The 12,603-nt window shown below is 48.0% G+C and overlaps 1 protein-coding gene across 4 annotated transcripts in view; it reads left to right on the top strand.

The window, feature by feature from the left end:
• The window catches only part of ESYT2 (extended synaptotagmin 2), a 556,590-nt gene that overhangs the window by 225,324 nt on the left and 318,663 nt on the right, over nucleotides 1–12,603 (top strand). The gene's annotated exons all lie outside the window — the stretch shown is intronic.

Below are 12,603 nucleotides of genomic sequence, written 5' to 3'. Positions count from 1 at the left end.
TTCATTCTACTCTTAAGGTGGTTTTCTTTCTTACTACCCCATACATGTGTGTATGTAGCCGCTGAAATTGTCATAGGGCACATCTAACTTAGAAGGTAGAAGTACTGTGCAAAATGTGAGTTGGGAATTATTGAAAGTCTCGCACAAAAAATACAGGTCGAATAGAGGGAGGGACCGAAGAGTCCTCAGTAATCTGGTGCTAGGGACAGAAGGACTGGGGAGTTATCTTATTGCTAAGGGAAGAGGTGCTTCTAGATAAAAATAGACTTCCAGAGACCACCAAAAAACACTGCCAGAAAGCAATATCAAGATGGCCATTCCTGCAATCCTTGACTACATCATCACTGCCCCTCAAACCTATAACATTGGTGGACAAGGTCCCCCGATCCACATTGTAATATGCCTCTTCCAACAAAGGTTCCCATCCCACCTCAACATAGATGGCTAATGCTTCACCCAAATCCACTCATAGCCGTACAGATCATCAAACACCGCGAAAAGATATTCCTTGGAAAGATATTTTAGAAAGTAAGTAACATACTGTTTCAAAACAGAATTAGAATTGGTGTAATACTGATCTAGTTTCAGACCTCCTAGCTGTAATGAAAGCATGTCCTGGATCTCTTCATTCATGATTTGTTAATCTGCAGTTTGATGTGCCCCTCTCTCCTGGGATCAGTTTTGTGTAGCTTTTGTTAAAGCGCCTTCAATTTGATGGTCCCTAGCAGGTAAACCCAACTCTTGGACATGAAGAGTTGGGTTGATTTGAGTTCATTTGAAATTGATAAAGTGCATCATTTACAAACTGGATGTTCTACACTAATGAACCAACTGTTTATCATGCAAAATCTACAAAGAGAACAGATGGGGTTTTAACAATTTGTGAACTTTTAAGAGGTTGCTTCTGTCTAGGACAGCCACAGAGAAATTGTTCCAAGCAGGTGTGATGGCCAAAGAGAAAGCATGCTCCCCAATGTAACATTTCTTGAATTTCGAAATAGTACCATAACATTGTGTACTGGATCGAAGCGCTCTTCCAGGAGCATTTGGGTAAAAGAGAAAGCCTATGTAGCTGGTAGCGGGAATGCTGTATAATGACCAGAAGAGAATCAGAGGGACTCGAAAACACAGCGTTTCTTCATTGGTAGCAAGAGAAGAACTAGCATTTGCAATGCAATAGATCTCGCATTTGCAAGCGTTTTAGCTATTGGCATTGTAAATGACAATGCCTTTTATTTATCTGTTATGATACTGAACACATAAATAAAAGGCATTGTCATTGATAATGCCAATAGCTTCAAATCTTGTAAATGCGAGACCTATTTAATTTTTAAAGAAGTAGCCGCCATTATCCCGGGATGCATGGAAAGTGAAAACGATCAAGGCGCGCTGAATGTGGCAGGAAAGCATGTCATGCCTGCAGTTGGAGAAACTCCTTAAAGAAAATATTGCTTACAGACTTAATAAGACATAACGTGTAACAGGAGAAGGAAAGGGGCCAGTCCTCATGGAAGGTTACATATGATGACAAGGCGGGACTAACAAGCTTATTAAGGAATCTGAAGCCAGCATTTCCAAAGGACAATGGCACAAGCCAATGAAAAATATGTGGGGAGAGTTGGCGGAGCGTCAAGTCCATATTCAAATACAGCATGCCGCGCAGAGCAGCGCATGCAGTGCCTAGGCTCGACCTAAAAACGAGTAGAGGTGCCGTTATTCCTGTGGAGGCCCAATAGAAGGCTAGCATCCACATTCTGTATTAGTTGTAGTTTGCCAATGAGGTAAGACAGCAGTCCTAACAAAACGGAGCTGCAGTAGTCCAGCCTGGCGATAAGGGCTTAGACCGGAGCTTTCCATGGAGCAGTTCGGCAACAAAGGGATGATTTTCCTAATTACTTTTAGCATAAAGAAGCAAGTTGAGGTGAGCTTGTTAGTATGTGCCACAAAAGAGACTGTAGTAAAAAATTACACCTATATTGCATGCATTACAAGAAGGTACAGAACAGGCACCAAGATTAAGGGGCCACCAGATTGAGATCCAGATGGAAGGATTACCAAAAATCAGGGCCTTAGTTTCATCATTATTAATTTAAAAAAAAATCTTTTTATTAGCAAAACCACAAAAGAAAACATCAGGTGACATTTATCGCTTCACATTTGTCTTATATACTTTTCCGTACCACAGGATAATACATACAGAATAACATTTGGGGTTCACGGGGACTCCTGCGCTACCGCTTCATCCCGAACAACTGGAGGAGCACAAATATCACCACGATACCTATTCCAGGCTCCCTAAACCTTCCCCCACTTCGCGGGACAGCCTCTAGCAATGTAGACTGACCTCTCCCTGTACATGCACCAATCCAGGTCCTCCATCCACTTCTCGACTCGGGGTGGTTGGCCAGCACCCCACAACTGGGCAATGTTACGCTTGGCAATCATACACGCCAGGGTCGCCCACTGTCTCTCATTGACACTCAGGTCCGTGGGTTCCCAGACATTTAAAACGCACCTTCGAACCTCCATTGTCATCTCCAACCCCCCCCCCACCCAGCACCTCTCGCATCTTACCATGAATTTAACTCCAATAGTCTTGTATTGCTGCACAGTGCCACAAAATATGCAAGAAGGTTCCAAGCTACCTGCACCCCCTCCGACACCCCCCCCTCCTCCATGTTGTTGATAAGTTTTTTTTATATATTAATGAAATGGTCTTTTCCGGGAGATGACCATCTAGCACTCAATCTTCCAGAGGGGAGGCTTCTGGGAATGTAGTACATATGGGAATATGAGTAAGCAGGGCGTGCTGGACTTGGAGGTAGCGATAACGCTCACCCTCCCGTAGATGGTACTTTTCTTGGAGGGCACCGAATGTGAGAATTGCATCCTTTCCCCAGATATCTCTGATCTGCTTAATCCCAATGAGATCCCATTTATCAAATCCCTTTGTTCTCCACAGGCTGCCCAGCTTCTCCGAGTTCCACAATGGGGTGGCGAGTGTGAGCTTTCCATCCCATTTAAGATGCTGATTAGCTGCGTGCCACACACACACTGCATGAGCCGACGGTCCAACGAGGGGAAACCGGCTGGCCCTGGCATATAACGCCCTAGTCAAGTGACACCTCGGCACCAGCCCGGGGTCCATAGCATACCCGGGGTCTCCGGGAGACCCATAGATAGCGTGGTTCACTGCCACTAGCTGGGAGGCCCAATAGTACTTCCGCAGATCTGGCAAGCCAATTCCACCATCATACCAGGGAAGGGAGAGTTTAGAGAAGGCAATGCCCCACTTGCCCTCCCAAAGAAGCTGTCGTGGAAGGGCCTCAATTTTCCTAAAGTAGGACGACGGCACCGGGTCCATTGTGTTCTGAAGCACGTACAGGAATCGGAGGAGGGCCATCATCTTGAAGAGCACCGCCCTGCCCAAGAGAAAGAGCGGTAACGCTTTCCATCTCGCCACGTCCCTCCTAAGTCGGTTCAGCGGGGGGTCTAAGTTGTTTACATATCGCAACCGCGGGTCCAGTGTCGCATAAACGCTGAGGTATCGTAACCCCACAGGCTCAATCTGTCTCGGGCAGGAACCCGGGAGCACCGGGGGATTTCCCCTAAGGACAAAGAGCACTGATTTCGACCAGTTAATAGCGAAACCGGAGTATCTCCCAAATATAGCAAGCACGTCAAGAAAACAGATCAGGGATTCCCTAGGAGTGGTGAGGTATAGCAGGATGTCGTCAGCGTAAAGTGAAAGTTTATCCTCCCACTCCAGTGTCCAACGCAGCCCTCTGATCGACCGGTCCCATCAGACCCACGCCACCAACGGCTTGAGTGCCATGGCAAATAAAAGTGGAGACAGGGGACACCCCTGTCTCGTGCCTCTGCCCAGAGAAAAGTCAGCGGACTTCCGGTTATTCACCACGACCCTGGCGAGGGGGTCTGCATACAAGAGACGGACCCAGTTGATGAATTCAGGGCTGAAGCCCATCTTCCCCAGATCTGCAAATAAGTAGGGCCAGTCGACCCTGTCAAAGGCCATGGTGGCATCCAGAGACACCAGCACCGCCGGCTCCTGAATCTGTGGGGCATCTCCCAATATCCCGTGTAGCCTCCGCAGGTGAGGGCCGTGTTCCGACACGGCATAAAGACGGACTGATCTGGGTGAACCAGGGTGGTAATGACTTTGGCCAATCTTGTCACCCATATTTTAGGCTCTGCATTTAGCAGCGAAATGGGCCTGTGGAATGAGCAGTGTGACTTAGGCTTCCCTACTTTATGAATAATGGCGATATTAGCTACCCGCTGATCGTAGGGGAGCTGACCCCCCTCTTTACTCTCAACAAACATAGCGCGAAGAAACGGAGCCAGCCTGTTTGCGCTCAGTTTGTACAGTTCTACAGGGATACCGTTTGGGCCAGTGGCCATCCCGGAATGCACTCCCTTAATGGCTTGCGCCACTTCATCATTTGTGAGAGGGGAATCTAGGTATTTCTGGTCGTCCTCCAATAGTATGGGCATACGAATATCGTGTATCATGGCCGCTTTTCTGCCTCAGTGAATCCCCCCGTGGAGGTATACACTTCTCCATAGTATTCAGAGAATTCATTAGCTATAAGTTGCGGGTCAGTTATCTTTTCGGAGCCCCCTTTCTGCAACTCCGACACTAGCCTCGACGCCCACTCTTGAGCCACGCTATCAGTTTACCTGCTCTATCTCCGTGTTTTTATATCCTGCTCCGAGTGTCAGCGTGCTGTGATTTGGTCCTGTCTCTAGCTAGATTCCTGTATTCATCCTGAAGGAGCCTCAACCGGTGCGCACCCTCAGGGGTCACATCCTTGGATACCTCAGTCTCCATCCTGGTTACCTCCGCTTCCACTCAGTCTACTTCTGCCCGACTTTTCCTTTTTTTCCCTGCAATTAAAGATAAAGCCTCTCCTCGGATAACCGTCTTGTATGCCTCCCACAGGGTCAGAGCCGAATTGACGGATTCTGCATTCTCGTGACAGTACCTCTCTGTGCACGTGGCAATTTCTTTCTTGGTGGCGGGGTCTCTTAGGTGCCATGCTTCAATGGGGGCTATTCCTCCTACGTCATGCTGATCAATCTCTATCGGGAGCCAAATCGGCGAGTGGTCAGAGATTCCCCTACCCAAGTGCCGAACCTCTCAGACCGTTGCTATCTGAGCTGCCGGCGCCAGTACATAGTCTATTCTGGATAGGGTGTTGTGAGCAGGCGATGTGTGTGCAAAGTGTATCTTGCCTGGATTTCTCAATCTCCAACCGTCAGTTAGCCCTGTTGTTGCTAAAAAAATCAGGAATCCACCTCTGGGAAGGCCTCAAAGTTCGGGCTGGGTGTCTATCTACCTCACCATCTAACACTGCGTTAAAGTCCCCACCCATCACCTATAAGCCCATGGGCAGAGTAATGAAAATCGCCCCCAGGTCTCGAAAAGTATACGTTTGCAGGCCTGGTGGAACATAAACAGACATAAAGGTGACAGTTCTCCCCTCCCACAGCCCCGATATGCCGTTATACCTGCCTCTATGGTCAATCCATGTGGCCTGGATGGATAGGGGAAAGAGTTTTTCATTAGGATACCTGTCCCCCTGGATCCGGTGGTGAATCCATAATGAGCCTTCAGTTTGTATCCACCCTTGTGTAGGGCCATGCAACGATTACCAACAAGATGCGTCTCCTGCAGCAGCACTACATCTGGGGAATGATGCCTAATCAGCTGGTTCACCATTCCCCTCTTCATTTTATCCAGAGACCATTCACATTCCAACTGAGCACATTTATCCACAATCCCCTTCTAAGAGTAGACATTATGTTGGTATGGAAGCAGTCCTATTATAGCTATGTCACCAGATGCATTAAAAGCGCACAAAATAAACCAAGAAAATCTCAAAATCAAAAAAACCCATCGAATCCAAACCCCAACCCCCCTCCCTGCACCCCTGCCTATGGCCAATGCCCAACCCCAACTAGCAGTGTGCCCTTCGCCCAGCATTCCAACTACAAACTAAGCTACTAATTAACTAAAGGTAGTAAAGAGGAGGAAACCAGGACACCGTCTCCCCCCCACCCCATCGAAAATACCTCACTAGGTGTCCTTAACAGTATGCAACTCTGGGATCAATACGAACAAAGTACATGTGGGTCAAGCCTACTACCTGACAAATGTCAAAAGTCCCAAATAGTCTGTATTCGCCATCATTCCTGCTCCTCCAGTCCGCCGCCTCCATCACAATCTTGCCGCTCCGATCCACCCGGGGGATGATTTTCCAACCAGTCTGAAACCACCTCTGGATTATCGAAGAACCAAACTCTACCCTCGGCCTCAACTCTCAACCGGGCGGGAAACATCATTGCATACTTCAGGCCTCCATCTCTAAGCTTCTTCTTCACTCCGAGAAAACTTTGACACTGTTTCTGGACTACTTGGGTGAAGTCTGGGGAAAAATAAATAGTAGAGTTTTTGAATTTAAGGGGGCCTCCCGACCGAGAGGCCTGCAGGATAGCGTCTCTGTCCCTGAAGTTTAACACCCTCGTAATCATCGGGCGAGGAGGGGCCCCGGGCCTGGGCCACCCCCGGCACTCTATGGACTCGTTCAATCGTAAAGAAGTTACCCAGTCCCTTGGGCTTGAGATGATTGAGGATGACATCCTCGACAAACAGGTCTGGGGCCGGGCCTTTGGCCTTCTCAGGAACGCCAATAAGACGGACATTATTGCGGCGAGCCCTTCCTTCATAATCGTCCAACTTCCGATTGGTCAGTACGCAGGAGGCCTTAAGGTCCTGCACTTTCCGCTGGAGCTGTGCCATGTCGTCTGTTAAACTGGCGGTCTTAATATCTAGGGACTTGACTTTCTCACTTGTTTTAGTAAGGTCCGCCCGTATGAGATTGACCTCAATGGTAACAGTGTCCAGCTTGTGGTCCAGCATCTCCATCTTTTGTCCTAGCGAAGACTTGACACCGTCGATCGCCGCCATCACATCAAGCAGTGTTGGTTTCGCTGGCTGGCCAGACGAATCTCCTCCACTCAACTGAATCAGCCTCGAATCCGGCGGTGACCCCCGAGGCACCGTATAGCGATCCAGTTTATTAGACTGGACTTGTCGTGACCCCTTAGAGGTTCTTGACTGCTGCTTGTCACTCTCGGGCTTAGATGCCATAGTGAATGCCTCCTCAATGGATCCCTGGCCACTCCACTTCACCCAGGCACGGCAACAGCGCACAGCTTCCCCCAGCCGGGCACCAACGAGTAACTGGACAGCACCACCAAATGGCCCGATCCCCAGGACGTGCCCATCGCAAGACCACTGCCACCGAAAATTACCTGGGCCACTGAAATTCCAATGTCGGGCCACAGGGGACCCACCGGTGTAGACAGGTGCAGCCACGCCCAGGTCGAACAGCTGCATCAGGCACCAGACCCGACAGGCCGAACACCACGCCCAACGAAGGATAGCGGGTCTCCCGTGATGTCTCGCCATCAGGAGGGGTCAACTCTACAATCCAAATGCCCAAAGGAAATAATCCAAATAGAGGGAGCGCGCCTCCTCCCAGCCAGTATCCAGATGGAACCGCTGCGCCACCTCCGACTTTCACGTGGACCCTTACCCATTCAAAGATCCAGTATTGCAGGTGTCCGCCAGGTCGGGGACCAGAGACATGGGCAGGTCTCACCCGTGGGCACCCAGCCGCCAACAGTCTGTTATCAGTCAGGACGGAGCACTCAGGCAGCTGCCCCCACCCCGAAGACCAGCATGCTGTTACTCTGCCCCCTCGAGCGCCCCGCAGCCAAAAGGGGTACTTCTAGGAAACCAGGAGGGGGATTGGGTTGGTTGCCACACAAGCTGAGGGCACCAGGTATCTTGCAGCGTTGTTCCCGGGCCTTCAGCCCCACCAATACGTCTCCTCCGCGCCTCCGTGAGCTAACTGCTCTCTTAGATCCAGGCGAGGGCCATCCGCTGTCCCAAGCAAAGCCGCTATTCCGCATACACCATACCAGGCGGGGTTTGGCGGGGGGTACCCGCCGCTCGCTATGCCGCCACAGCTCCGCCGATATCGCGGGCAACAGCAAATCTGTACCGGGGCCGACCGACGACTCCCCGTCTACGGCCCCGGTGTTATTGTCTTGGCGGCCGGCCTCTCCGCCAACCCAAGTCCCCGGCTCCAGCCGCCAGCCAGGCCTCACACAGCGAGAGGCATAACTCCAGCCCCTGATGCCGCAGCGGGGTCGGAGTTGCAGGACAGCGCACCGCTGACCCTTCGCTAACGAGCGGCAGGGTCCACGACCAGGATGGGCATCAGGATAGGGGGACAGGTCCGGCGGAGCTGGATCTTCACACGGCCATCTTGGTCCGACGTGAAGCTCCTCCCTTGGTTATGTCATTGTGAAGCTTGAGTGAGCTGGCATTCGTTTAGGTCAGTGCAGAGCTCAGTCAGTAGTTAAACAGGTTCTGAGGAACAACAAGACCTATCTCAGACCCTAGGATGATTTGAGTATCATCCGTTTTGGCATAACACTGAAAACCACAAGATGAAATAACAGCAGCAAGTGGGCCCACATAGAGGTTATAGAATTGGGTTCAAAAGAAGAGTTCTGTAGGACCCCACAATTGATGCCTTTGTTAGGGAACTGAACATTCTCCAGTGTAACAGCTCCCTTGTGAAAAAAACTGAAAACCAACTGTGGGCTGAGCTATTTAAGCCTGTGTCAGTGAGCCTGGTGAAAAGGATGCCTTCACAAACTATCAGAAGCCGCAGATTAGTCTAATAAGAGGAGGGTGGCGGAGCCTCCCTTGTCTAGAGTCATTGTGATGCCATTGCTGGCAGTAATCAGAATAGGACAAAAATCTGACTGATGAACATGTAGAAGGGAATGTTCTTCCTTATGTGTGCCCTGCTTCTGGTTAACGCAGCCTTCCACAGTTGTGGCAATGAAGAAGTAGGTCGGTAATTGGTTAGTACAGCAGAGTCTATGTTGGGCTTTTTTAAGGGAGGAAGTGGGAGGGCCATTTTAAGTCTGGTACCGTGACTGAGGCCAAAGATGTATTACAGAAAGAGGTCAGGCACTGAGCTCCCTTAACAATTTGCACTGGGCAGGGGCCCAAAGGCGAGCAGGGGAAATGCGATTGAGTTTGGAAATGACGTCATCTAGATTGACTGGAGCAGAGGTCACCCGGAGGGAGAGAAGGGGGTAGACAGGCAGTGTGGCAAAGTGCCTAGATCGTTGTATGTCCTTGTCAGATGAAAAGCAACGCAAACGTTGCGTAATCATGTTTTGAAAGAACTCGGACGAGTTCAGAGCAAAGCTCTTGTGCGAGGTCGTAATGGCGGTAACCGCTGCCACGTGATCAAGAGAGTTGGACATGGAAATCATCTCTTTGGCAGGGTTCTTGGCTGAATTGATTAACTCCTGGCAGTACTTAGCCTAGGTGTGTTTTACGGATGTTTTTTATAGCAGTATAATTCACATATATGGAGTGCTTTGTTAAAACGGTAAATACATCTCCGCCTCCTTTCTAGGAGGTTACAACGTCATTTAGGGAAGGCCAGTTCCCCCATGCACCAAGGGGCAGTAGGCAATGCAGAGTGCGTTTCCCAGACTTGACAGTGTTTTACAGTGAGGTGTGCCTGTTGTATTACTGGTGCTTCACTGACCCGCCCACAGGCGTGTCCAGCTCTATACGGCATTTTCTGGCCTATTCCTGGCTTCCTTTTTGGGGCCTATTCCTGGCTTCCTTTTTCGGGCCCTCTCAGGCTCAGCATCACAATGTGCCCGCAAAGTTTACCGACTGTGTCTCGCGTTGTTGGGTTTTCCTTTGACGTGTTAACATATACTCAGTGTGCATGTATTGCTTAGGGTGGGTGGTTTGTGCAGGCTTGTTGCCCCTTGTACCTCCACCACACGTGACGTGCGCCCATGCCTGACAGCCTGTTAGTGCTCAGATATGCGTTTAAATATTTACTTTGCTTAGGTTTAAAATAAAATATATAAACGTTAATGGAAATCTAAAATACACCAAATGAACATTTAGTTAATGGCTGCTTTTTTAGTAAGAGCAACGCTATTGGAAATATGTTTTTTTAAATGATCTTGTCCTGGCATCTTATGAAGTGACGCCGTGCCTGACATGCTCCGTCTCTTTTCTGTTTTCACACATTTGCTTGAGATAATGTTCTCTGGTAGCATTTAAACACTCACAATAAAAGAGCATATGCTGTGCTATTTAAATAGCTAGAGCGAGGGAGTGGTGGAATGGCAGCTCTCTGGTGAATCCCGCCCTAGCATCAGCTATTCACCTAGTCGAGTTAGTATGTTTTTGCGTTTAAATTCTAAAGATAGGCCATTAAAAACGTTCAATTGAACTGTACCTAAATCTGATCATGTTACATACATTTTCTGTGTGTACAAACATTTGGTCTGTATGCAAGACAGATCCTAGTAAAAAAAACTGCAGAACTTCCCGCCCCTTCTTATGTTTTTAAATTTTCAAGCTAGTGATTGCCACATCAGATAGGATGTCTTTAGGACCAGTCTCTCAAGCCATGAACTTGACCCTGACAGGACCTACCTGCTGTTGCTGTAACCCAAGACCTTTACATGAAATAAAGAACTTACTTCCTACTTGAGTGGCCCCAGATGCTTGTAGATCCTGTCCTCCAAATGCAACATTAAGTATTACAAATTTGCCTTAACCTTAAATAACAACCCAAAGAGACTTATCTTGTATCGTATAGTAGCAACATTGTGGATTACATTAGCGTGGCTCAGTGCGAGCTCGAGCCTAATGGCATGGATGGGATTCATTTTATGGGACTTAAAACTTCTCTTCCCCGCAAACCTTCCTGGATACCCACAACCATACCTGCCTGCAGCCACCACATTGGGGAAGCGTAAGCAATACGTTGAATTATGGGCTTATATGCAATTAAAAAGATGCAGCGATAAACCACCACATTTTTTATTGAAACTAATAAGACCACATTTAGTAGCTTTAATCAACTGCTTCTTTGCGTTCAGTTGAGTTTTCCATGAGTTGGTCATTAATAGACAGTCCTAGGAATCAATATTGGTGGACCCCTCAAGTTTTTTCTTCATTTATCCCCCTACTATTACTCTTCTTAGTGCCTCTCAATACCATAAGCTTCCTTTTTGTGCATTTACACGTCCAGTATTCCTCGTTTGCTTACAGAGTATTGCACTCCTACAGAAGTAAGCGCTAGTAGAAGAGTGTCATCGGCAACATATAATGCTAGCCAGGGCCTTGCATCTTTTCTTGCAAAATGACTTTTCACCATCTGTAGTTACATGACCAGATCTGGTATAAATATGTAAGACAAAAGCTGCGTACATAGGCAGCCTTTAACAGCAGGTAGCTAAGTCTGAACTAGGCAGTGATATTGCTAAACATGTTCTGGTAACTGCAACCTTCTCACTAGTGGACCTTTTCATCCTAATCTCTGGAGTTCTGTTGGGTAGGTTTAATAAATACTTACAAAAACATATTTATATTTTCTACAGATACTATATGATCTCTGCACAGACTTTTTCCATGCATTATTCCACCTGCAGGTTGGTATTCCTGGAAGGGTTTACTACTGCCCTGGTGCTAGAGGGAGTGCCGCTTAGGTCCCAGGTGTTGCGCTGATGCTGTGAGATTTAGAATGAATGCGGCCATACTAAAAATATAAATGTTGATTCCTTGACACGTGCACGACCCTGTTAAATGTTTATGCAAATAGAATTTTTTTCTTCTAACTTATTTATTGCTGTGTTCATTTTTTTCGCCTTCAGCAAAAAGCATTGAGCATTTGAGCAACACTGCAGAAATTTTGATGAAATGATGATGCTTGCCTCAGTTGTAATACTCTAGCTAAAGGAACTTGTAGGTTCAAGTACATTTTCTTCAGGCTGCTGAGAGGCAGTTCTGGGTGGAGAATCGTCTTGCTTCCGGCTCTCTCGAGCCCATGATTTGGAGGCATTAATGACGCAGAAGAGCACAAGAAAAAGAGACAGAGACTGCTAAGTGAATCTGGATGGTCAGGACATGGAACTGTGGTTATGTTTATTGCTAAGCAAATCTGAGATCAGCACTGTCAAGGGGAGGGAGCCGGTTCTAGATGGCAATAGGAATTTGTATGGAATGTACATGTGTCGCAGGCATGCCACACTCCAAGGGTTCTCCACTATTGGCATCAGTACTGCCTCTCCTGCTCATACCACAGGGTGCTCGCCTGTGATGGGCAGCAGCAAGATATGGAGCTATACCCTACACTCTTATTGGCATTATTAGTCGGTGATATCAGAGACAAATGCCATAATTCCACTCCTAATCAGAAGCATATTCTCTGGAGTAGGAGGCCCGTATTTTGCTACAGAACATCACCATATTTAACAGTGTGCAGCATGTTGTTTATGTCTGGAATGTCACTCTGAGATACAAATGAAAATATGCAGTAAACGAAGACGCAAACTCAAGCTATCTCCATTAATCAGTCTCTCTCTCTTATTCTCTGTTTCTTAGTACTCTTTCCTCTAATTTGTTTGCTCTCTGCCTTCCTCTCTCCCTGTCTCTTCCTCTCTTCATCTGTT

The sequence above is a fragment of the Lissotriton vulgaris genome, chromosome 10 (assembly GCF_964263255.1).
Source record: "Lissotriton vulgaris chromosome 10, aLisVul1.2, whole genome shotgun sequence".
Classification (NCBI taxonomy): Eukaryota; Metazoa; Chordata; class Amphibia; order Caudata; family Salamandridae; genus Lissotriton; species Lissotriton vulgaris.
This window is presented reverse-complemented; position numbering and strand designations above follow the sequence as displayed.